The sequence below is a fragment of the Ceratotherium simum genome, chromosome 16 (assembly GCF_057802395.1).
Source record: "Ceratotherium simum simum isolate JZ-2026a chromosome 16, ASM5780239v1, whole genome shotgun sequence".
NCBI lineage: Eukaryota > Metazoa > Chordata > Mammalia > Perissodactyla > Rhinocerotidae > Ceratotherium > Ceratotherium simum.
This window is the reverse complement of record NC_141915.1, coordinates 62,913,118-62,939,835: the sequence shown is the minus strand read 5'-3', so window position 1 is coordinate 62,939,835 and position 26,718 is coordinate 62,913,118. Positions and strand designations below refer to the sequence as shown.

Sequence of the window (26,718 nt, the reverse complement as noted above, 5' to 3'; positions counted from 1 at the left end):
TAATAATAGCAGCAGCAGCAACAACAACAGATTCAAGCCATTATATTGACATTTCATAGGATTCAGAATTGTAGATGTGGCAAATGTAATTATATGCCAAAAATTAATGGTGATTTTAGTGAATATTGCACAATGTTTTCTCTTCTTGTTGTCTGATAATACACCTGAAAATAGGTAGAAGATAGCTGAAAACACAGAGAGTTTCCTTCGGGTGACTAAATCCCAGCTGAGTCTAGTTTTATCATCCTCTTCTTCCCGTAACTCTGTTATGTGTGTTTGTGTGCTTCTCACATTGAGAAACTTTTTCTTTTCACATGCCTGCATCTTCTGGTAAGCCTTCAGGAAAATGCCTTTAATGACAGGCAAAATAAAATGCCTTCATTGACTAAATGTTTGTTAAATAAGTGAATGGGTAAATAAATAGGAACACGTGATCACAGGAGACACTAAATGATGAAGTACACTCAATATAACTTCAAGGCTCTTTGGGTTACTCAAGTAGAGAGTTAAATATATGAATCAAACTTACATTAATATCATATTAATTTCAGTTTTAGTTATTTATCACATACTTATGTCAATTGAATTAAGCAAGTAAATTCTCTAATTTCTAGTGAGATCACCTTATCTTTTAATTCTTTAATTTAATTATAACAAATCATTTATTTTACTGTTTGTAGCCTTTTTATCATTGACTTGAAAACTACTGCTTGCCAATGAATTGGCTATATCACCTGATGTCGTAGATAACCGTGCACTTTTTATGGGAAACAAACATGTTCACTAACTACACACAGAAAACAATTTGACTGTGTCATAGATTAAGTTCCTCATTTGGTCTTAGCTCACCAATAGAAAGAAAGGGTATGTGATAGAAAAAAAAAGTGTAAAGAATTTTAGCACTAACATGTAAGTAAGCAGGATGTTTCTCTCTCTCTCTCTCTGCCTCTCTCTCTATATATATATATGTATATGCACACATATATATTTTTATCCTACAAAATTTAGCAAAGCTTTGTTGAGTCCAAGGAGCTATTAGCTGTGTCCATCTAAGATCTTATTAAGTTCCTAAAACAACCCTGTAAAGTAGCTGTCAGGTGTTGAAAAACTAAGACTGCCACACAAACATATCATTAAATTCACAAATTATAGAACCTCTTTTCCTAAATTATCTTTATATTTTGTAAGTGTATCTTATAATTAATTCCAGTAGATAAATTTCTAAGTATATGATTTTGGGCCCAATGATAGACTGGTGTAGAGGATGGTATATCTCAGGAGGAATCTATTCAAAAATCATTCCAGATAGATATCTTTTAGAGTGCTATCAACTCCACACAATTGTGAACTATGAATTTTTTTATTAGTGTCTGTCAGTTCTATAAAAAAAAGATGAAAATCATGTGTAAGTTCAAAATTAACTTGAATATTTGCTTTCTATCTGTTGCTGTCTCATTATTGGAGTCTAAGTCAACTTTGAGTATTAGCTCTTTAGATGTGAATCCTTCTCTAACTTTTGTTATTTTTATCCAAGTAAGTCAAGGCCTAAGTTGATAAGAATGACTGAGAACAATTTCACTGAGGTGACTCTCTTCATCCTCTCTGGATTTACCAATCACCCTGAGCTACAAGTCAGCCTTTTCTTAATGTCTCTCTTTATTTATCTGTTCACTGTTTTGGTGAAACCTGGACTAATTGTGTTAATCAAAATTGACTCTCAGGCCCAGACACTATGTACTTTTTTGCTTAGTGATTTAGCATTGTTGACATATTTTATTCCTCTACAGTAACACCCAAGGCACTGGTAAATTTCCAATCCAAACAGAAAATCATCTCCTTTGTCAGCTGCTTTCAAATGTACTTTTTTGTGGGTTTGTTATATAGCCAGTGTTTTCTTCTGGGGTCAACAGCCTATGACCACTATGTAGCAATCTGCAATCCCCTATTGTACTCTATGGTTATGTCCCAGAAAGCATTTAACTGGCTGGGGGTAATGCCATATACCATATGCTTCACATATTCTCCGATATCCATCTGTGGGATAAGCAGTTTGTCATTCTGTGATTCCAACATCAATCATCTTTCCTGTGACACCACAGATCTTTTGGCCCTGTCCTGTGTAGACACATCCAGCACAGAAATGGTGCTTTCTTCTGGCTGAGTTCACTCTTCTTAATTCTCTCCTCATCATCACTGTCACTTACATTGCCATCATCTCAGCCACCCTAAGGATCCAGTCTGCAGGAGGCAGAAGGCCTTTCCACCTGTGTGTCCCACCTCATGTGTATAACTGTCTTCTATGGGTCCCTGATTTTCACATACTTGCAGCCTGATAACACCTGACCCGGGCACAGGTGGCACCTGTATTCTATACCATTGTCATTCCAATGCTGAGTCCACTAGTCTTTAGTCTGAGGAACAAAGATGTAAAAAATGTTCTCCTGAGAGTCTGACACAGAAAACCTTTTCTGTGACGAAGCTATGCATGTTACAGTGAAAACAAACCTGGATGGTTTCAGGCATCCAATTGCTCCAACAATTAGGAAAATAGTAGAGTAACCTCAAAAGGCATAACACAAACTAAATGATAACAAAAAGTCTTGAAATTTGGGAGGTGAATTATTTCTTTATTTGATTATATGGACTACTGAATCATCATATTAGGAGTTCAGTTCAGTACATAAATTATTCAGATGTAGACATGCACAAGTAAGTAAAGAAGTGTCTGATCAGTGACTGAATCCACCCTGAACATCCATGTGTGAGTGTGCCATCACACTGAAGCATCTTAAACAATTATTAAATTGACTTTTCATATGGTTTGACATCCTGTTTTCTCAGCCATCAAAAAATTGAGAATAGAAAATTAGTAGATTAAGAGATGGTAACTCTTAAGTGTTATTAACAACAAGAAATGATAGCTGATAGCCTGAAAGCAAAGGAAAGAGTACACAATTAACGTAAGAAATATAAGCCACAGGAGGGAGGGTGGACTAAGGTCAGTACAGTGAGGTGCAAACACTAATGATGGCAACAGACATGAGGTAATATAGAGAAATCTCAATAATATGGATTCGTTTTGCCATAGTTAAAATTTTGATCATTTATTTGTGAAATGTGATCTTTGATTACATAGAAAAGTGATGTATTTATGAAGTGGAATATGTTCTTCATCAAAATCAGCAGTTCAATTTCTAAATAACCATAATGTGCCTCCCTAAATTCAAAGACCTCAAAAACTTTTGTTTGTGTGTGTGAGTGTGTGTTTGGGGGTATGTGTGTGTAGGTAAATGAAGCACTACCTGTAGTTTAATTCCTGAGACATTTTGAAGGCATATATAGAGATTCTCATTTCTCCAAATCAAGCAGAAAGACTTTGTTAAGTCTACAGTATTAAAAGGAGAAACTGGGTTTTTGTTTTATTTTTCTTCGAAAAGAGACTTTAAGGTAAACTCCATTTAATAAACTCTCCTAGGCATTGCTATAAAATGACCACTGGAAAAGGTGTATCTATCCCTCAGTACAGGCTTTACTGCGCATGAATCATTGAGCAGAAGTCAAAGGAGTTAGGCAACCACATTTAAAATATGTGTTGAAAGGAACTGAAGACTAATTTGCTGAGGTGCTCTTAAAAGTAAATGTGTGTTTATAATATTTCTCTTTCTCCAACGAGATTGTAAGCTCTTGGCAAGGAGTTTACTTATTCATATTTGTGCTCTCCACAACATCTAGCAAATATATTGCATACAAAATATGTAAGAAAATATTTTCTTTGCTTTTTGTTTGCTTGTGGAAGCACAGTAATGAATTCATTAAGATGAAGGATTCTACCTTACTCATGTTTGTAATCTCTCTTTGGTATTTGGACAATTGTGTGCACACTGGCATTAAAAAATATTACTTTATGATGATTGGATAAAGAAGATGTGGTATATATATATGATGGAATACTACTCAGCCATAAAAAAGACAAAATCATGCCATTTGCAACAACATGGATGGACGTGAGGGTATTATGTTAAGCGAAATAAGCCAGACAGAGAAAGACAAACACCACATGATTTCACTCACTTGTGGAAGATAAACTAACACACAGATAGAACAGTTTGGTGGTTACCAGGGGGAAGGGGGTTAAGGGGTAGGCACAAGGGGTGAAGGGAGGCATTTATATGGTGACTGACAAACAATAATGTACAACTGAAAGTTCACAATGTTATAAACTATTATGACATCAATAAAAAAGGTATAATAGTTTAGTTGAAAATTCTAGAATTCTTTCAAAAATATTTCTTATATATTACAAATGGCATAGTAATTAGCAGATATACTCTGTTACAAATGATTTTTTCCTGAATGATTAGGATATGGAAATATGTATACACAGAATTATACTTTGTATATATGATTTTAAATAATTGGATTCAACTGGTTAGGCATTCTCATATATCATACATCACAAACAAATCTCCCACAAAGAGAATCAGTCTTCAGTCTTGGGAGTGGCTGAAGGTAACTTATGTGAAGAGATCTGTGTGTACAAATGTATATACTTGGTCTTTGGATTTTTAATTTTCTTCTCTGATCTATATTACTGAGGTCTGGCTCCTGCAAACTTCATTTTAGAGTGTAATATTTTACATTATAAACTATTATAAGTGATAACCTATGAAACATACTATGCTTTATTTCAGGGACACATTGAGGCTACTATCTATCTCATCACTCATTCCCTTTTATTAAGCCTGCATGAGACTTTTTTCCTTCTAAGCAGTGTCTGATTCAGACTGGTTGCTCTGAATATTTCTTATCATCATCATTGAGAACTATTAAACTGATTTTATTTCACTTCTTTTTCTCCCAAGGATTTTTATTTATGTATTCTAAATACAATGCTCAATTTTCTATAATTGTGTGAAACATCATGGCTTCTGCACTTTATTTATATTTGCACTTGCTCTAATTGTATTATTTTTATTTTCACTTGTGTTGAATATGTATTCTTCTATAGATAATTTCAAAAATTAATATTTATTTAGTATTAATAAAATTATGTATCTAATTGTTATTGTTTTTTTTTGTGAGGAAGATCAGCCCTGAGCTAACATCCATGCCAATCCTCCTCCTTTTGCTGAGGAAGACTGGCCCTGAGCTAACATCCCTGCCCATCTTCCTCCACTTTATGTGGGACGCCACCACAGCATGGACAAGCGGTGTGTCGGTGTGCATCCGGATCCGAACCCAGGCTGCCGGCAGTGGAGTGCATGCACTTAACCACTAAGCCACAGAGTCAGCCCCTAATTGTTCTTTTTAAGTTATTAATGTTTTCTTGTTGGTCTCTCTCCAGGAACAAAGATGTGCCACACTTTTCTTGCTCATCATAAGAAGTAGTAATATGTTTTATTTGTCCAAAGTTATGATTAAATGTCCATATATATTTTTCAATATGCTCTTCATATTTGTCCCTGGCATACCATACCTCCCATCATTCTCTCTTCTAGCTGCTCTTTCTGTACCTTCCCTCTAGACTCTGTGATACACATCTTTCCAGAATGGGTCATGCATACCTTTGTCTTCTCTTCTTTCTAATGCACTCTCCCAGGACTCTTGCTCTTAGCAGATCCAGATGATCAACTTCATAATATTTAAGCCTACATCCTAGAAGTGATCATAGTATGTGAAATTTGCCAGACATTTTTTATTACACTGTAACAAGACATTCACTTTAAAATATATTCAGTGTATTGGGCTCCAAAATAAAGACACTGAGTTTTATTTTATGGTCTATTAATCTGTGGTGCCTTTGTAATATTCCTGTGAACCATTTGTAGTCCTTGAATTTATGTTCCATTTCACCACCTTTAAGATACCTTTTCTATCAAAATTTTTTTTAAAAGTTTATTTTTCTTAACTTGTTTTATTTCAAGAAGTATTGCAGGAATTCCTTCAGAAAAATTATTCAATGAAAATAAAATAAACTGAATTAAATTGACTTTTGATATCATGTAGAGTCAGACTCACTCTTATGCTTATACACAAATATTAGAGGCCCATTCAGAAATGAATTCCAGATCATTATCTGATAATTGGAGAAATTAGTATAGAGTAAGTTAGGGTTTTGCAAAGGATATTTGCTGTTCAAAATATGGAGATGGGAGGATGAGTAGAGAAAGTAGCTAAAAGTAGCTAAAAGTAACAAATAAGAAAGAAAAAATGCCTTTAAAAAAAAACTATAGTACCTTGACCATACTATTACCTTGACAATACTATTTCTGATTGCTTCCACATGTCCCTATTCCAGGACCCCCAGAAACTGGTGGCCAGATAGCCATTTATGATTATTCTTAAAAGTCATATAGATAAGTGGTGTATTTTCAGACTCCCACCAGGTTCCTTATAGATAACATGTCTGACATGCTTGGGTTACCATGGTAACAGGTGCTTCAGTTGTTTTTCAGTAACTGAGAGTCAACTCCTTGTCCAGTTCAGGCCAGTTGAGACCACCAACTCATCAACTTTGTGTGAATGTCCAATAGGTGATCCTTTGATGTCAGGGGACAAAAACTCCACCCTCAGATCATGTTAATGCCACCATTTTGTGAACATGCATCCTATGAAGAGCCATGAAGCTTGACTGGGCTTGTGCAGATAACCAATTACCTCACTTCTCCTTACCTCCAATCATTATCCCCACACTTCAGACCACCCTGCCCCTTTATCCCATAAATATCCTTAACCCTCATTTTAGGGGAGGTGGATTTGAGACTTGTTCTCCCATGTCCTCATTTGGCTGCCACTCAAATAAACACTTTTTCTGCTGCAAAACTGGTCACCTTAGTGATTGGCATACTGTTCAGCAGGCAAAATGAGCCTGGTTCCATAACACCCCCATCCCCTATACTCGTTTACATTTTATTTCTTTTCTTATAGTACTTGTCATCTTTTAACATGTTGTAGCAGTAATTTTTGTATTTTTTTCTGTTTCCTCCTGCTGAGAATTTATAATCTATAAATACTATAAGTGATAAGGCCAAACTTGATTATCAACATTTGAATCTTTCTTTCCTAGCATCTATGAATTGTTTATATTAGTTGATTATAATTAATCCATAAATTTATAAAATTTAACTTAAAAGAGTCACATTTTCTGACTACAATGCAATACAATTTAAATTAATATTTAAAAGATAATCTTAAACTTTAAAATAGTTTAAAAATAATCTTAAATTATTTTTAATCAAATAGGAAATAAAAAAATTAACTTTAGATTATCTGTATAATGTGCCACAATAAGAATAATTAATATAACTACACATAAATTAAAAGTAAAGCAACACTCAGATAAATGATGGAAATATTAAATTCCTGTATTATTAAACAGGTAACAGAAAGTAAATAAAATAAACATTTATTACTAGGTGCTAGAGAAGAAAACAATGACTTCAACCTGAAGGGGAGCAGAATTTGCTCCCCCAAAATATACCTCTTTGGATTATCTTGTGCTGGTTATTTTTAAGAAACTATAGACACAGGAGAAGCTCTGAGAACCTAGTAGAAGTTACCCTTTTGTAAGAGACATTTATAAGGGAAATCTCAATTTGTAAGGCCATCTCCCCCTCAGTACCAGGAAGAGGAGGATGACTAAATCTCTAGCAACTCCTATCAGTGGAGAAGACACGGACTTAAATCTACATAAAGACTGTGCCCTTGTTTCCTGTGCTTTACCTGGTGACCTCTGTGGGAAATCAAGATTTGGCCATCCTAAAATATATCTCTTTACCTTGATTCTTTTCTCTGAGGGACATTTGACCTCCCCCACGAACTGCCTAAAGAATTTGACATGGTGGCTCCTTCCTGGAACAGATCTATCATGATGGCTGTAAAGATAATGTAGGATAGAGGTTACAATAGAAAAGGCACCAACAAGCCCATCTTATCAGATGTTCTGTCTCTCTGGCCACATTCTCTGGATGGCCCTGCAAGGAGTTGCCAGACAATCATTTACATTTATAAGGGAAATCTCCATTTATAAAGGTATCTCCCTCTCTGTTTTGGGAAGAGAGGGGGATGGCCTCATTTCTAGAGGCTTATCAATGTGGAAGGTGAGGCCTTAAAGCTGCATAATAATCTTACTCTTGTTTACTGTGCTTTAGTGGTAATCTCCTGTAACTGACTCCCCCCACCCCCAACATCCTCCTTTGTCATTAGCTGAACATGGTATTTAAGACAAGAATTTCTGCTATTGTGTTGAGAAACACAGTGTTCCTGCTTTCTCCCATGTATACATGTTATTAAACTTGGTATTATTTTCTCCTGCTAACCTGTCTTGTTGATTATTTGGCCAGCCATAAGAACCTTAAGGGAAAGGGCAGAGGGAGATTCTCCCTCTTCTCCCCACAGTTTTGGCATAGTCGCCAGGAGCCACACTGGCTGGCAAGTTGCCTTCTCTGGCTGGAAGACCTGCCTTCTCCCTGGACTACTGCAGATGGTGAGATACGGGAATGCCTGAAGAAAGCCGGCAAGAAAAGGTAAGACTTCTTACCACGTCAGCCTCCCAGAATCTCTATCTGCGGAGTCCAGCAGAAGGAAATGGTGAGAATTTTTTCTCTTTCTAAGTTTAGATTGGCAGGAGAAAATGTTTGGGAAACTACTTTCTTGTGCTTTTAGTAACTCTTGGTTTAAATTTGGTAGAGTACTCTTGCCTTTGATCTTGATCCCTTTTCCTCCCAGAGTAGTCTCTGTCTTGTTCTGTGTCCTGAGAAAACTTGGCTTTGTGACCAGTGAGAATATTCTCCTTGGTCTCCTCCATACGGAAGGTGCATTTACCGGAGTGCACCTTGGTGGCCAGTCAAGTAGACTGGGGTTCCGAACTGTCTTTGTCCGGCTGTGCCAAGCTCTCAGGGGAGTTTGTCATAAAGGGCCCAGTCCATAAGGGCTTTTGTCGTCTTTACCTTCATTGCTTGTTAGTGCTGGAAAAATCCCATTCCAGTATCGCCTGCCCGGTGTCACAGATTAGCGGGTCTGTGACTGGAGGCGTCCCACACTGTTGTGGGAGACCAGAGACACCATCCTTACCGCCTGTGCAACGAAGGTCTTTACTTTTTCTGAATATCTTTGGGAGTGAATTCTGTGGATCACGGGGGCTACATCATCTGCGCCCTCACCAGGGACGCCTCTTGTGTCCATGGTAAAGATTTATTCTAAGCGTGGAAAGTTACCTCCGGGTCTTTCCTTAAAAAGGCTTATTGGTTCGAGTCACTACTGGAATAAATATACAAATGAAGATCCTACTCGTCAATGGCCAGACGATGGATACTTTGAATTGGAAAAACTTCTAAATTGGGGGAAAAAAATGTTTTGAGAGCTCTCACATAATTATTTAATTGGTACCTAAAAAAAGGCCAGAAAAAGGAAGGGAAAAATTTGACTAGCCTTAAGACCTTGACTCAGGTTACAATTGAATTGAGAACATGTAAAAGTGTAAATGTTGATAAGATTATAAATGTTGGAATGTTTGAGCTAATTTTATATAAAGAGGTTACATCAACTTTGCCTGAGTATGTTTTAAAATGTCTGACTGGGAATGCTTCCCTTGTCCAAAATTAGAAGACCAAGAGCTATTGATAAAAATCTTAATGATAACTATGTTTAAAGGTATAAGAGGTGATGAAATTTACATGAACTTTTGTACAAAAAACTGATGTTATTTCTATTACAGAACTGGTTAGCAAAAATAGCAATTTAAATGATGGCTAATTTTATCTAGTGTCTTATGAAGTCTTATAGGCAATCTAAATAATTATTGGGAATAAGTAACTAAATAGTTGTGAAAAAGATGAATGTTGGATGAACTTTAAACAATAATTATGTGTTATGGTGGTTACAGTTTCCAAACTCTTTTTGGTGACTTAAAACTTTAGAGTTTTGCTAAATTTTATGGTAAAAATTCACTGAGTATCATCATTACCAAATAAGATAAGATATTAGACATTAATTGCTAAATTTACATTTGTCTACTTTTGGCTTTTCATTACAGGAAAACTAAAAAGTGTTTTGGGTCTATTGGTAAACGTGTTTTATTAAAAGATTGTACTATAAAGTAACATATTTCTAGAAGTTATAAAGTGTTCATAAGTTTTCCAAGCCACAAGATACTAATGTAAAAGAAAGTTTATAATTGTTTACTTAGTTTTTACTTACAAATTAAGGTTTCTAAATTTCTAATTAGTATATGTGATTGAAGCTACTAAAAAAATTAAGAAAAATATGTCTGTGTACAAGGAAAGTAAGATGCATAAAGAAGGAACAAAGAATGTAAATATTTTGTTTGATTGATTAAGAAAGATAAATTTGTCCTCAAGTACTAGGAGGGAAAAGAAAGACATGGAACAAATTCTGAATGTAAAAAGAAAGTTATAGGTTTGTGGAAGAAGAATTCTGCAAAAGGAGTTTTTGCATGGTCAAGTTGGCTAAGATTAAAATGAATTTAATTAAGTAAATGAGTTTTAATAGCAGAAGGAAGCTGGTACAAAATTATAATTTGGTCTTATTTCTCTTAAAAGGATGATTTTCTTGAACTTGATAAAGAGGTTACAAAAGATTTTTCTTTACCTTTGAGTAAGTCTACCTAAAAGACAGAAAATCTATGTTTTGTTAAAATAATTTCCTATGTTCAAAAGACTGAGGTCTCTCTATTAAGGCTTTATGGACTGTTAATGCTCTGTTTGCTTTGACTTTTTATATTTTTGACAAGCTCCCCAAAATTCATATCTTAAATAAAGTTTTTTTTTTACTTTTTTTCTTTGAGAATTTTCAAAGGGCCCTGAAATTTCTCAAAGAAATTTGCTCTCTACCTATAAGGAGGAAGATACTAAACTTATTAGTCTTATTCAGTATGTTAAACTATGTGAGAAGCATTGTCAGACAAGTGGTGATAAGCCTACTTAGGTGGTATTATGTGGGTATATGTTATTGATATAGGTGTTTTAAAATTGTATAACATTACTGAAATTCTGATCTGTCCTGGTTGTCAGTCATAATTCTGCTTATTATTATTTTAAAGTGTTGTTATGTCACAAAATTAACCAAATTTCTCTGTCAATTGCCATTTTGAGGTCTTGTTGTTTACAGACATTTCTTTGCTCTAATGCTTTTGCAAAATGTTTCAACTTCAGAAAAATTCATGGAAAGGACTCTGACATATACACTGGAGTACAGGTTTCTGACAAACTTTCTGATCATAAAAGTGAACTTGGTAAGAAATTACAGAAATCTGATGGAGAGACTGATAACTTCATGAAGCTGCTAACAAAAAGATTGGGATCAAAAATGGATTACACAGGACTGAATGAACTGATAAGAATGATTATAATTTTTATGATTTTTCACTTGAAGTATTGCTGAATTTTTAATGTTTTGTTTTTTTCAGATTTAAGGAAAACTTTTTCTCTTTTCTCCTGAGCTAGCTATGACATAGCAATTTGGTAAATGATACTTTTGTAAGTAAAATTAAAATATTTATCTTTTTCTCTCTATCTGATCCCTCGAATTTGAAAACTCTTAGTGAGTGAGTAATGATGTTTTCATGGCAATATAGTTATTTGCATAAGTTCAATAAGAATCTGTTCTCCTTATAACAGGACACAATTGGAAACACTGGTTATATTACCAAGGCTGTGACTGGAACATCATATTTGCGATATAACCATACAGCTTTTGAGGAATGAAGATTGGACTTTATGGAATAAAGCCACGTGGAAATATTGGCCTGGTACCTTATGTTCCAAGCAGCACTTACCAGGATAAGTAAAGAATGTCACTTATCTGGCAGGTACAAGGAACACTGAAATATTTTGGAGGAACCACGGAAGAGAGGAATTCATCCAAATCTGTAGGCATTACAGGCAAAGTCTGATGACAAAATCCTTGGCTTGGCTTTCCTGGCCTCGGGAGGCCTTTAAAGTTCAATCTGAGATTCCTTACAAAAAGTTCCAGCAAAGCAGATTTAAAAGAGCTTATATGATTAATTGCTATTCTTGCTGTACTTATGTAAATAATTGGGCCAACTCTATTTGAACTAGACTTATTTTGCAAACTAGTTAGTTTTAATTTGGCTATCTTAATAAAAATGAGGGTGATTTTAGAGAGAAAAATTATATTTCAGTAAAAACTATATACATTTGCGGATATTAGATCCTAGTTTTGTTAATTGTCTTTTGAGGTTTTTGTTTTATATCTGTTGACTGGACTGAATCCTGATTTCTTCTAGTCTCCTGAAATATCTTGCTACAGATATCCAAACTAACGTTTTTTTATTTTTTTCCATCATTTTCATTTGGAATCACTGAAAACTAAACCTGTCCTTTTTCATGAAGCCTTACAAACTGAAGCTGATGAACTTGATAGAAACTTAAGAGATTACCCAATGACATCATCAGAGACATTTTAAACTGCAAAAGATGCTTTGACGCTGACATGTAAAAATCTGAACTGGCTGTCCTCTAAACTCAGAAACTGCTTTACAACTTGCTCCAACCACTAACCTTGTTTTTCTTTTGTTTACATAGAAATGCTTCTAATAATACTTGATTGCTTGCTTCCACAATATAGGCATAACCTTTTGTCATGTCATAGTTAGCTCAGGAGAAAAGAGAAAAAGTTTTCCTTAAATCTGAAAAAACAAAACATTAAAAATTCAGCAATACTTCAAATGAAAAATGATAAAAATTATAATCATCCTTATCAGTTCATTCAGTCCTGTGTAATCCATTTTTGATCCCAATCTTTTGTTAGCAGCTTCATGAAGTTATCAGTCTTTCCATCAGATTTCTGTAATTTCTTACCAAGTTCAGTTTTATGATCAGAAAGTTTGTCAGAAACCTGTATTCCAGTGTAAATATCAGAGTCCTTTCCATGAATTTTTCTGAAGTTGAAACATTTTGCAAAAGCATTAGAGCAAAGAAATAAGTCTGTAAACAACAAGACCTCAAAATGGCAATTGACAAAGAAACTTGGTTAATTTTGTGACATACAACACTAATAATAACCAGAATTATGACTGATAATCAGGACAGATCAGCATTTCAGTAATGTTATACAATTTTAAAACGCCTATATCAATAACATTAACCCACAAAATACCACCTAAGCAGGCTTATCATCACTTGTCTGACAATGTTTTCTATGTAATTTAACATACTGAATAAGCCTAATAAGTTTAGTGTCTTCTTCCTTATAGGAAGAGAGCAAATTTCTTTGAGAAGTTTCAGGGCCCTTTGAAAATTCTCAAAGAAAAAAAGTAAAAAAAAGACTTTATTTAAGATATGAATTTTGGGGAGATTGTCAAAAATATAAAAAGTCAAAGTAAACAGAGCATTAACAGTCTAAAAAGCCTTAATAGAGAGACCTCAGTCTTTTGAACACAGGAAATTATTTTAACAGTTTTTTTTTTTTGGTAGACTTACTCAAAGGTAAAGAAAAATCTTTTATAACCTCTTTATCAAGTTTAAGCAAATTATCTTTTTAGGAGAAATTTCAATTTTGCACCACAGTGCTTCTGCTATTAAAACTCATTTACTTAATTAAATTCATTTCAATCTTAGCCAACTTGACCATGTAAAAACTCTTTTTCTAGAATTCCTCTTCCACAAACCTTCTATAACTTTCTTTTTACATCTAGAATTTGTCCCATGTCTTTCTTTTCCCTTCTAATACTTGAGGACAAATTTATCTTTCTTAACCAAACAAAATATTTCCATTCTTTGTTCCTTCTTTATACATCTTACTTTCCTTGTACACAGACATATTTTTCTTAATTTTTAGTAGCTTCAATCACATATATTAATTAGAAATTTTAACCCTTATAGACTTTGACTTCTAAGTAAAAACTAAGTAAGCAGTTATAAACTTTTTTTTTTACATTAGCATTTTGTGGATTGGAAAATTTACGAACACTTCATAACTTCTAGAAATATGTTACTTTATAGTACAATCTTTTAATAAAACGCATGTTTACCAATAGACCCAAAACACCTTTTAGTTTTCCTGTAATGAAAAGCCAAATGTAGACAAACGTAAGTCTAGCAATCAATGTCTAATATCATATCTTATTTGGAAATGATCTACTCAACTGAATTTTTATCATAAAATTTAGCAAAACTCTAAAGTTTTAAGTCACCAAAAAGTTTGGAAGCTGTAACCACCATAACACACAATTATTGTTTAAAGTTCATCCAACATTTATCTTTTTCACAACTATTTACTTGTTCCCAATAATTATTTAGATTGCCTATAAGACTTCATAAGACATCAGATAAAATTAGCCATCATTTAAATTATTATTTTTGTTAACCAGTTATGTAATAGAAATAACATCAGTTTTTTTCCCTACAAAATTTCATGTAAATTTCATCACCTCTTATACCTTTAAACATAGTTATCATTAAGACTTTTATCAATAGGTCTTGGTCTTTTAATTTTGGACAAGGGAAGCATTCCCAGTCAGACATTTTAAAACATACTCAGACAAAGTTGATGTAACCTCTTTATATAAAATTAGCTCAAACATTCCAACATTTATAATCTTATCAACATTTACACTTTTACATGTTCTCAATTCAATTGTAACCTGAGTCAAGGTCTTAAGGCTAGTCAAATTTTTCCCTTCCTTTTTTTTTTGCCTTTTTTCTTAGGTACCAATTAAACAATTATGTGAGAGCTCTCAAAAAAAATTTTTTTTTCCCTCAATTTAGAAGTTTTTCCAATTCAAAGGATCCGTCGTCTGGCCATTGACGAGTAGGATCTTCATTTGTATATTTATTCCAATAGTGACTCGAACCAATAAGCCTTTTTAAGGAAAGACCCGGAGGTAACTTTCCACACTTAGAATAAATCTACCATGGACGCAAGAGGTGTCCCTGGTGAGGGCGCAGATGATGTAGCCCCCGTGATCCACAGAATTCACTCCCAAAGATATTCAGAAAAAGTAAAGACCTTCGTTGCACAGGCGGTAAGGATGGTGTCTCTGGTCTCCCACAATAGTGTGGGACGCCTCCAGTCACAGACCCGCTAATCTGTGACACCGGGCAGGCGATACTGGAATGGGATTTTTCCAGCACTAACAAGCAATGAAGGTAAAGACGACAAAAGCCCTTATGGACTGGGCCCTTTATGACAAAATCCCCTGAGAGCTTGGCACAGCCGGACAAAGAGACAGTTCGGAACCCCAGTCTACTCGACTGGCCACCAAGGTGCACTCCGGTAAATGCACCTTCCGTATGGAGGAGACCAAGGAGAATATTCTCACTGGTCACAAAGCAAGTTTTCTCAGGACACAGAACAAGACAGAAGGAAAAACCTCATCCGGTTTTTTTTTTTCTTCTTATGTGCACAATGACAGCTTTAGCCACGCCTTAGGTCTCTTGGAGCCAGAATAATACCTAGAGGGGGAGGTGCCGCGGGGTTGGGGACTGTGTGCTTTACAGAGTACCTCGTCGTTGCACGGACATTTTCTTGCAGTTGGCGGGGGACCTGTGTCATCTACCCCGTTCTGTGACCCAACTTATCCTGACACGGGAGTCTTCTGAAAGTGGCGAGCGCCCTAATGGCTCTTAACTGCTCGACCCGTGCCCACCAAATTTGCAGCATTTTTGGCTTCCAAGATGCCCTCGGCAATGGCCTTCACTTCATGTGCATAATAACCCACAGCAAAGTTTGTAGACGCCGGTCTGGTGAGACCCGCAAACTCACCAGTCTGTGGGGCCGGCCCAGACAGCAGGCTTATAGGGCCTATGCCTGCGTCCTACCCTATGGTATTTCCTTCTTATGACAAAAGACACAGACAAAAGAGAAAAACAGAGACTACCTCTGGGAGGAAAAGGGATCAAGATCAAAACCAAGAGTACTCTACCAAATTTAAACCAAGAGTCACTAAAAGCCCAAGAAACTAGTTTCCCAAATATTTTCTCCTGCCAATCTAAATTTAGAAAGAGAAAAAATTCTCACCATTTCCTTCCGCCGGACTCCGCAGATAGAGATTCCGGGAGGCTGACGTGGTAAGAAGTCTTACCTTTTGCCGGCTTTCGTCAGGCGCTCCCGTATCTCACCATCTGCAGTAGTCCAGGGAGAAGGCAGGTCTTCCAGCCAGAGAAGGCAACTTGCCAGCCAGTGTGGCTCCTGGCGACTACGCCAAAACTGTAGGGGGAAGAGGGAGAATCTCCCTCTGCCCTTTGCCTTAAGGTTCTTATGGCTGGCCAAATAATCAACAAGACAGGTTAGCAGGAGAAAATAATACCAAGTTTAATAACATGTATACATGGGAGAAAGCAGGGACACTGTGTTTCTCAACACAATAGCAGAAATTCTTGTCTTAAATACCATGTTCAGCTAATGACAAAGGAGGATGTTGGGGGTGGGGGGAGTCAGTTACAGGAGATTACCACTAAAGCACAGTAAACAAGAGTAAGATTATTATGCAGCTTTAAGGCCTCACCTTCCACATTGATAAGCCTCTAGAAATGAGGCCATCCCCCTCTCTTCTCAAAACAGAGAGGGAGATACCTTTACAAATGGAGATTTCCCTTATAAATGTAAATGACTGTCTGGCAACTCCTCGCAGGGTCATCCAGAGAATGTGGCCAGAGAGACAGAACTTCTGATAAGAGGGCTTGTTGGTGCCTTTTCTATTGTAACCTCTATCCTACATTATCTTTACAGCCATCATGATAGATCTGTTCTAAGAAGGAGCCACCATGTCAAATTCTTTAGGCAGTTCGTGGGGGAGGTCAAATGTCCCTCAGAGAAAACAACCAAGGTAAAGAGATAGATTTCAGGGTGGCCAAATCTTGATCTCCCACAAAGGGAAGCAAAGGAGGAAGGGAAGGAAGGGAAGGAGGGAAGAAAGGGAGGAGAGGCAGGGAGGGAGAGAGGGAGGAAGGAAAGAAGACAATAACTAGAATAATCCAGGCGAGAGAGAGAGAAAAAACATATAAGAAGCATAGCTTAGGGCCGGCTCCGTGGCTTAGCGGTTAAAGTGCGCGCGCTCTGATGCTGGCGGCCCGGGTTCGGATCCCGGGAGCGCCCCGAGGCACCACTTCTCCGTCCAATGCGAGGCCGAGTCCCACGTACAGCAACTGGAGGGATGTGAACCTATGACGTACGGCTATCTACTGGGGCTTTGGGGGGAAAAAACTGAATAAATAAAACCTTTAAAAAAAAAAAAAAAAAAAAGAAGCATAGCTTAAGCTGTAATGAGCCAGGGAATTAAACTACATCATCATTAAATCAAGAGATTTAAAATCTCTGATCAGACGTTGGTTTCTGCCGTGACACAATAAATGGTACAAGAATAGCCCTGAAATCATAAACAACACTAAATGTGAACAAAATGGTTTCAATGTTGGGAAAATATTGAGCAAGAAAACCTTGCTCCTGCTCATTTTGCAATCACCATACCTACTGTGGTGGCATTTACATTGAGAATTACCATTAGTCTCTCATTTGGCTTAACTTCCAAGGTTACCTATTGTCAAATAGGTTTATGCTGGATTTTTAATCTCCAAATAACCCTGTTTTAGCAGCACTAAACTTTTGATGACTAGAAGAATTCCCCTCCGAAGTTCATCAAAGATATAATACATACAAAAGTAGCTCCTTTATTCACACCAACAAATTATCTCCTGAAATTCTGGAGTAAGAGCAGGCTTTCCTGTAAGAGGCACTTTTAAATCTACATGAAAACTGATTTCATTACTATTACTGAACCAAGTGGGCTTGCCTCCTGCTGAGTTAAATAAGACTCTACACCAGGAACTTGTCTCACAAAGTAAAGTGTATTTGCGGCAAATAGGAGGCCATGAGGAATCACTTCCAAAGTCATGGCATCTCTGAACAAAGGGAAGCAGGAAATTTTATTTGATAGGGGAAGGAATATTCAAAAGGGAGAGGCGAGTATTCACTGGCACAGGCTCAGTTGGAGAACATGCTTCCACATAATGAGGCCTAAGCTCCTCCCAGAGAGATCTTTGCATTAAAAATAAGGCAAAGGTCATGGGCATAGTTCTGGTGGTGAGGCTTGGTCAGTTTCAGGATGGCTGCTGGTTACATCTACTTAACATACAAAAGGAAAAGAAACAACTTGAAAAAACAGTTAATTGCTTCCAAACCCACCTTTGAGTTTCTCAAGGCACCTAGTTGGTGACATTACCATGTAGTAATACAAGATTTACAAGAATATTTTAATCTGATTCTCAGTCTATCCTTTTTCAGATTCTTCCTTTGCTTCCTCATCTTGGACAAATAATCCTCAATAAAATATTGCAGGTTTCTTTTCATATTTTAATGTCTTTTCATTCTTATTTAAGAAAATCTTTGACCTGAACATAGACAGAGGAAGTGAGTTTTGGGCCACTAATTAACTATGAAATGTTTACTAGTCTCAGTGCTGATTTTTCCTCCTGCTCTCCTTTTTCTTTTATAAAATAAAAAACAAGTACACTAAAAGAGTAAAACAAATTGAACAAATTTTGCCACGTGGACAAATTAGGTGACTGCAAACCAGAATGGAGAGCCTGCACCACATTTTCCTTGTGATGACTCAAAATATCTATTTATCACCTAATGAACACTTCTAGAGGGAGGTTAATTATGTAGTGCCATTCAATGCATAAAAGATAAATTGTGGGTTATAGAACATTGGTCATGATATATTATGAAATTTTAATCATAAGATGAGGATTGGATACTGAATATGCAGTATAACAACAATTACACAAATCTATAGGTACACAAATAAACATTATATGAACAAAAGAAAATAATTGGGAGAAATTTGTCAAAATATTCCAACAGTTTGACTTGTTTTCAATTTGTTCTTTAAATTTTGTCATATTCTATTTTTTTCTAATGAACATGTTTACTCCTATGTTAGTGTCGGGGGAAGAGGGAGAATCTCCCTCTGCCCTTTTCCTTAAGGTTCTTATGGCTGGCCAAATAATTAACAAGACAGGTTAGCAGGAGAAAATCATACCAAATTTGATAACATGTATACATGGGAGAAAGCAGGGACACTGCATTTCTCAACGCAATAGCAGAATTCTCGTCTTAAATACCATGTTCAGCCAATGACAAAGGAGGATGTTGGGGGTGGGGGGAGTCAGTTACTGGAGATTACCACTAAAGCACAGTAAACAAGAGTAAGGTTATTATGCAGATTTAAGGGCTCACCTTTTACATTGATAAGTTTCTAGAAATGAGGTCATCCCCCCTCTTCCCAATACAGAGAGGGAGACACATTTACAAATGGAGATTTCCCTTATAAATGTAAATGTCTGTCTGGCAACTCCTTGCAGGGCCATCCAAAGAATGTGGCCAGAGACAGAACTTCTGATAAGATGGGCTTGTTGGTGCCTTTTCTATTGTAACATCTATTTTACATTATATTACAGCCATCAGATGGAAGATCTGTTCCAGGAAGGAGTTACTATGTCAAATTCTTTAGGCAGTTAATGGGGGAGGTCAAATGTCCTCAGAGAAAACAACCAAGGTAGAGATAGATTTCAGGGTGGCCAAATCTTGATCTCCCACAATAGTATTGCTTTTTTATATATAAAAATGTCTCACTGTGAAAAATGTATCCTTCCATTCCTGATAGTTTCAGTCATAGAGTAATTAAGTATTTTTCTAGAAATAGCATCTCCAGCACCTCAGGCAAAAATTTAGAGCATCCAAAGGAAGACCAATCCATCAGGCCCTTCATTGTGTGGTTTCTAAGGGAAAAGACAACTATTTTCTCAAAATCTAACATATCTGCATTTAGTCCTTGAACTTTTGTTCTCAGAAACATGCCAAGCAATCTTCCTTTGAAACTGGTCCCCAGGGATGACAAAATGTTGCAGTATCATCAATCCCCAGTATATGAGGGGCCCTGGAATTATCAGGATGAGAGGCAAGGCACACTCTGCTCTGCTTATGTTCACAGTAGCTCCTGATATTCTTTTCAGACATAACTTCCTGGCAAATCTTCCACTTGACTGGGACCTGAACAAAATTTCTAGGTTGATCTATTTTTACCTCAGAATAAAACAGAAATGAATGCACTAAAATTTGAAAAGAACTTATCTCAAAAAAAAAAAATATTATATTACAGAATTTTTTGACTCAAATGGTTTTTATATTTTATTTGTGAGGTTGACAAATATCTAGACAGATAACATTGGAAGACAGGTATTTTCCACGAACTTTGGCTCACAGTAAGTATTATTCTCAAAGTTAGAGGGTTTTAGTCAGGGTCAAATAAAATGGGGGCATTATCAGAAGAGTATGCATACACATGTCATTTAGACTGTACCCTAAGTCATGTCAGGATTTGTGGAAACAGAAATAGAGAGTTGATAGAATCAGGGTCTACAGCAATGTACATATTTTAGAAATATGATTTTTGGAAGAAATTTGGTTTTGAATGATCAAGTTAGGAAAACCATTATATCTTTTGAAAATTAATACTAATATGTGGTTTATAATTTTAACACATCCTACTAAAGTCCTCTAAGGTTGAAACTTATTTGTCATTAGTATTAAATAATATTGGAAACAAAAGGGCAGTAAATAAAGAGTTAAAACTGTTTTCCATCATTGTTTAGTGTATGTCTAGCATTTTTCTCAGGTTTGCTGAAGTTAGTTATAAACAGGAATATAGTGTTATGACCACGCTTGCTGGAGTCAATCTATCTTGGTAGAATCACAGAACTAACATTAAATAGCTCTGACTCTGGATAAGTTACTTAAACTGTCTGCACCCTTTTTCTCTTCTAAAAATTGTGGCTAATAGTAGCAACTATGGTGTAAAATTCTCATGTGGATTAAATGCATTAATAAAGGGAAGAATTTAGAGCAGTGTCAGGCTTATTCTAATTATGCAATATGTTAGCTTTTATTATATCATGTCCAAATGTCAATTTATACTTATTTCTATATTTGGTTGAAAATGGAAAAAATTGAATCAAATTCAATTTTTCCATCATATTCTGTAAACCACTCATTATTATCAATTTCTAAAAATGCTAAACTTATATAACTATGCCAGGTCATTCATAACAAATATAAATCTTTTGAAGTCATTCCTGCTAAGTATCAACTTTGATATCTCAACAGTTTAAAGCAGTTGAATACAATGGATAGAAGGAACAATACAGACGTGCCTGACTTCATCCTTATGGGATTGACAGATTCTAAAGAGATCCAGCTGGTCCTCTTTATGCTATTTCTCCTGATACACCTGATTACTGTGCTGAGGAATGTGGGGATGATACTGATAATCTGCCTGGAACTCCAGCTACACACTCCCATGTATTTTTTTCCTCAGTCACCTGTCATTTCTCAATCTCAGTTACTCAACTGTCATCACACCTAAAACCTTAGAGAACTTAGTGACTTCCACCAGGTATATTTCATCCATGAGCTGCTTCACCCAGACGTACTGTTTTGCCTTCTTGGGTGCCACTGAATGTTTCCTGTCTCCTCAATGGCCTATGATCACTACGTGGCTATCCGCAACCCTCTACACCTACCCAGTTGTTACGTCTACAAGACTCTGCAGCTCCCTCATCTTTGGGTCCTATTAGATTGGCTTTACAGACTACTTTGTCAATATACTTTGCATGAGCAGATTGAATTTCTGCAACTCCAATGTAATCAATGGCGCTTTCTGTGACACATCCCCAATTTTAGCCCAGTCCTGCACCGATACATCACATCAAATTCATGACATTCATTGTCACTGGCTCCACCTTAATTGTGTCTCTTATAATATCTGTGTCTTATTTGTCCATTGTGTTTACTGTCCTGAAAATTACTTCGACTTCAGAAAAGCAAAAAGCCTTCTCCACTTGTTCCTCCCATCTCCTGGGAGTCACCATCTTCTATGGCACTATGATTTTTACATATTTAAAACTGAGTAAATCCTACCCATTGGGAAAGGAACAAGTGGCTTCTGTTTTTTATACTATTGTGATCTCCATGCTGAATCCATTCATTTATAGAATTAGGAATAAAGAAGTGAAAAACACTCTCATTAGAGTTATGCAGAAGAGAGAGGGCTCCAGGAAATTAACATAACAGTGATGCTAAACTTTTAAGCTCATCTTTTCTTCCTTCCGTATAGGGTATTTCCTTGGTGTCTTTCCAAAAACAATTGAATTCTTTAATTTGTTTGTATTTCTGTTGAACCATCCTTTACTTAACCAGATATGATCTTGGACATTTCCAGGAATATGTCTTTAGAAATTCATATTGTAATTGGAAATCCTGAAATATATATTAAACCTATGGTCTAAATATATGTGTTTTTAAGGGCAATTGACTTACAAAGAGTTGTCATCTTTTAAACTGTATCAAACAAATTCCCATGCATACTCCAACTTCAGAGAATTTTATTATGAAAAAGAGCTCCATTTTGGGCACAAGGAGACATTTGTTTATTGTATAGAGAAGAAATGTAGCAGAGTGATTACAAGTACTTTCTTTGGCACCAAACATTCCAGGATTTAGATTCTAGATCTGCTACCCTTTTAGCTGTAGAACATTTAGTAAGTCACTGAAACTTTAAGCCTCAGTTTCCTCAACTGCACAAGATAAATAATAACTCCAGGTCGATAGAGTTATTGTAAAGATTAAATCAGATGGTGGATGTAAAGCATGTAAGGCAGCACTAATGAATGCTGGCCATTATTATTAGAAGACTTCCATTCCTGCAATATTTTTAATGCACAGTGGCTTTTTTTTTCTTTTTTTTTTTGTGAGGAAGATCGGCCCCGAGCTAACATCTGCCAATCCTCCTCTTTTTGCTGAGGAAGACTGGCCCTGGGCTAACATCCATGTCCATCTTCCTCTACTTTATATGGGACGCCGCCACAGCATGGCTTGACAAGCGGTGCATTGGTGCGCGCCTGGGATCCGAACTGGCGAACCCCGGGCTGCCGCAGCGGAGCGCACGCACTTAACTGCTTGTGTCACGGGGCTGGCCCAACAGTGGCGTTTTCTTAAAGAATATTCACTTGTGTTTTATTAATTCTTTTTGGTTAATTTAATTGACAAATACACAAACAGCTAAGGAAAAACAGCACTTCACATTTTGGATTTAGAATGGTCTATATTAACATTGGAGAAAGTTTGGGTAATATTGAAAAAATTAAGGAAAAAACTCTGTAACAATTGTTAAATTTGTATGTGTTCTAGATCGATAGTTATGAATGTATGTGCATACATTACACATATAAGCAAAATTCTCGTTGTTTTCCATGTATATTTTTGCAGCTTTCTGTATACACTTACAAGGTTAACCTTTCATAATATCTGTCATTGAAACCTGTGAGATGGATGTGTTCTTGGTACATTGGAAAAATCAAGACTCTCATCCTGCAATGCTTTAGACCTGAAATGTTGTAAATTCCTCAAGTTAAAAATCTCATGCAGTGATACCTCTTCGGTGGTTATTTGCTAAACATTTTAAAACTCTGCCTTTCTATGATGTGTCAACAAGCATCAGTAAATTGTTTCTGTGTGGCAATTCTGTGTATTTTAAAAAATCATTGCCTTTCTCCCCATTTCTATAGGTTTGTTACAGTCATTAAAAATAAATTCTTGAATTAGATGCTTGACTCATTTGTTTTAAAATTTTTAACAGAGACAAGTTGTAAAGCTAAGAATTAACAATGAATTCAGATTTTGTGGCAACCTATAAACTGTAGTCAGGTAGAGTGCTAAAATTTCCTTTATTTTTAAATTTTTTCTCTACTTAATCTAGAATTGCAGTTTTAGTATTCTCTACTATTTAAACGTTATTTAAGAATGTATTTCTCCATTTTCCAAGTATTTGATTTTATTCTTTAAACTTTTGTAACTAAATAGATTGTTGTCATTCAAGCAATAATGACTATAAAATTTTTATTTTTTTGAAATTTGTATTGTTTTCTTTGCAAATTATATTTTATTATTTTCCTAAATATTTTTTAAATGTTTAAAATGAATTGCAAGCTCTCTTTTAGGAGTTAAAAGTTTTAAAAATTTTTACTAATTCAAAACTGTCAACTAACATTCAATTTTTAAAATATGTATTATTTTCCTCTACTTAATTTATTTTAAAATTTTCCTTATGCATCAATGCCATATGCATCGATGCCATTTTAAGCTATGATTTATTTTTGCTTTGATAGCCATTGTTGTCCAGACTCTATATTTATAGCTATTGCTATTTGTTTTGGATAAGTATTTGATAAACATTTATTGTTTAATAATATGCTTTTCTGGCTCACCTTTTATCTTGTATAAGCATTATGTCATCATATATTTATGGGCTCTTTTCATTTTCCTGGTCTTTTTTATAAACTAAGTTTTCACCTTGCTTTTATTCATGTCTATTTCTATAACTAGGGAATTTTTATTCTGTTGGTTTGTGTTGGCAAAAATGGTCAACAGATTCTATGATTTTGGAGACAACACTCAAGTTGAGGAAATGCTGAAATGCTAATTAAATTAAATTCTAATTAAATTAAGACTACCTTATACTCTTTATAACATAGTTTAGAAAGCCCATATATAATGTTATTACATACAAGTAACATAGTCTACAGCAATATGAAAGATTTAGACTATTTGCATTTGCCCTGTAATTTCCTTTTTATATTAGTGCATATCATATTTTATGCAAGACATAGTCTGAAGTAATAATCTTCTTATTTATGGTGCCATACCAAAACGCTGTTTAATATAAATACAATAAAGAAAATAAGACAACAATAGAGCATACCAAAAATATGAACAGCTGTATTTGCTCCAAATAATTGACAGACATAATGGTAATAACTTATTTTGCTGAGCACTTACCATGTGCCAGACAATATTCAAAGGGCTTTAGATTTATAATTAACATAGTTTATCTACACAAGATAACTTTCACGTAGGTACTAGCAATATCCACATGCTAATCTCATGTAATGGAAAGCCATCTTTCTACTTGTTCAGGCAAAGCCATAAGAATGATTTTGGAATTTTCTCTTTATCTCATATACCTCACATCCAATCCACCAGCATATTATGTTGACTCTACATACAGAATATATGTGGAATCTAACTACTTCTCAACACTTTCTCTGCTACCACCCTGGCCCAAGAAACCATCATCTCAGTCTCAAAATTATTGCTGCAGCCTCCTAGCTTGTCTTTCTGTTTTGGCCTTATCCTTCTTGAATTTAATCTCAATGTAAGAGCCAGAGTGATTCTGTTAAACAGTGAGTTGGATCATATCACTTTCTTCAAAACTCCTAAAAGGCTTCTCATCAGAGTAAAAACCAAAGTGTTTACAAGAGCCCACTGGTCCAAAGGGACCATGTCCCCACTCATCATCTGTATGTCTTCATTCCTTATTCTGTTCATCACACTCACTTTGTTTTGACACATGACCTCCTAACTCTTTCTGTACAGGTTAACCCTGATACTGCCTGGAATGTTTGCATTTTCTCTTCTTCATCCTGAAACTTCCTTTTTGTACATAATTGCATGCTTTTTTTTATTCTCTTCTTAATAAGAACATCCGTACCACCTTATTTAAATCGTGCCTATTCCTGTCCCTCTTTCATGCTTGATTTTCCATAACAATTATCTTCATCTAACATTTTATATATTTAGCTCATGCCTTTTTTTTCTTGTCTACCACCTCCATGTATGCTCAATGAGTGCAGCATTTTTGCTTACTTTCTTCAAAATTGTATCTCCAGCACCTAGAACATTGTCTCAATAAATGTGTCTGAAGGCTGAATTTCACGGATGATGAAACTGGGGTACAGAGAGATTAAACAACTGGTTCATGGTCACTCCACTAGTTAAAGAACAAGCTCACATTTGAACCCAGACAGTCTAACTCTAGAGTTCACACTCTTCATCACCACTCTATGATCGGGTTTTTTCCTAAAAAATGACACTAGTATTATCAGAGTTAAAAAAAATGGAATTCATTATTATATTAAAGAAAGCGTTAAATAAAATACCTGGGGCTGTTGAAAGCTGCATGTTGCTTTCAACAGTGTGATTTTGGCAATACTAGCTAAATCTTTCAAACACATAAGTACAGTTCTATTTACAGAAAGAATAATTCTGTAAAAGAAAGAACAATTTATCAGAAGATGGAATGGTGTTGGGAAAAGAATCTGTATTACTCAGAGTACAGGCTACCCTGGTGTAACAAAGGGATTCAGAAGCAATAGTTCAACAAAAGAAAAAGCATCCTTGGTCATAACCTTGCAGAGTTTAGCTGACTAGAGTTTGTGGATGGCTCGTTCTCACAAGGTAATCCTGGGACCTAGGTTTCTTCTATGTTGTTGATCTGTTATCTCCCAGATGTCCTCTTCTGCATCATTGAAGAGGGATCATCTAACACTCTGTGCACATTCCAGTCTCAGAGAAAGGTGAGATTTTCACACTGGAAAAACAATTCCTAAATTTTTGTTCATACAGATGGCTTTTAAGGAATAATTCAATTTATTTAATAGATTCAGGACTATTCAGGTCACTCATTTCTTCTGATGTGAACTTTAAGCAGCTGTACATTTAGTTTATCAACATTATTAGAAAAGGGTTGTTTATAATATTGTATTATTATCCTTTTAACACTTGTGGGGACCAAGTGATATCCCTTCTTTCATTTCTGATATTGGTAATGTGTCTTCTCTCTTC

The 26,718-nt window shown here is 35.6% G+C and overlaps 2 pseudogenes; both read left to right on the top strand.

Annotated features, from left to right (window-relative positions):
• The first annotated feature begins 1,559 nt into the window (after positions 1-1,559).
• Positions 1,560-2,474, top strand: LOC101408311 (olfactory receptor 8I2-like; annotated as a pseudogene).
• Positions 2,475-21,162: 18,688 nt separating this feature from the next.
• On the top strand, positions 21,163-22,148 carry LOC101408048 (olfactory receptor 8H1-like; annotated as a pseudogene).
• Positions 22,149-26,718: the final 4,570 nt, after the last annotated feature.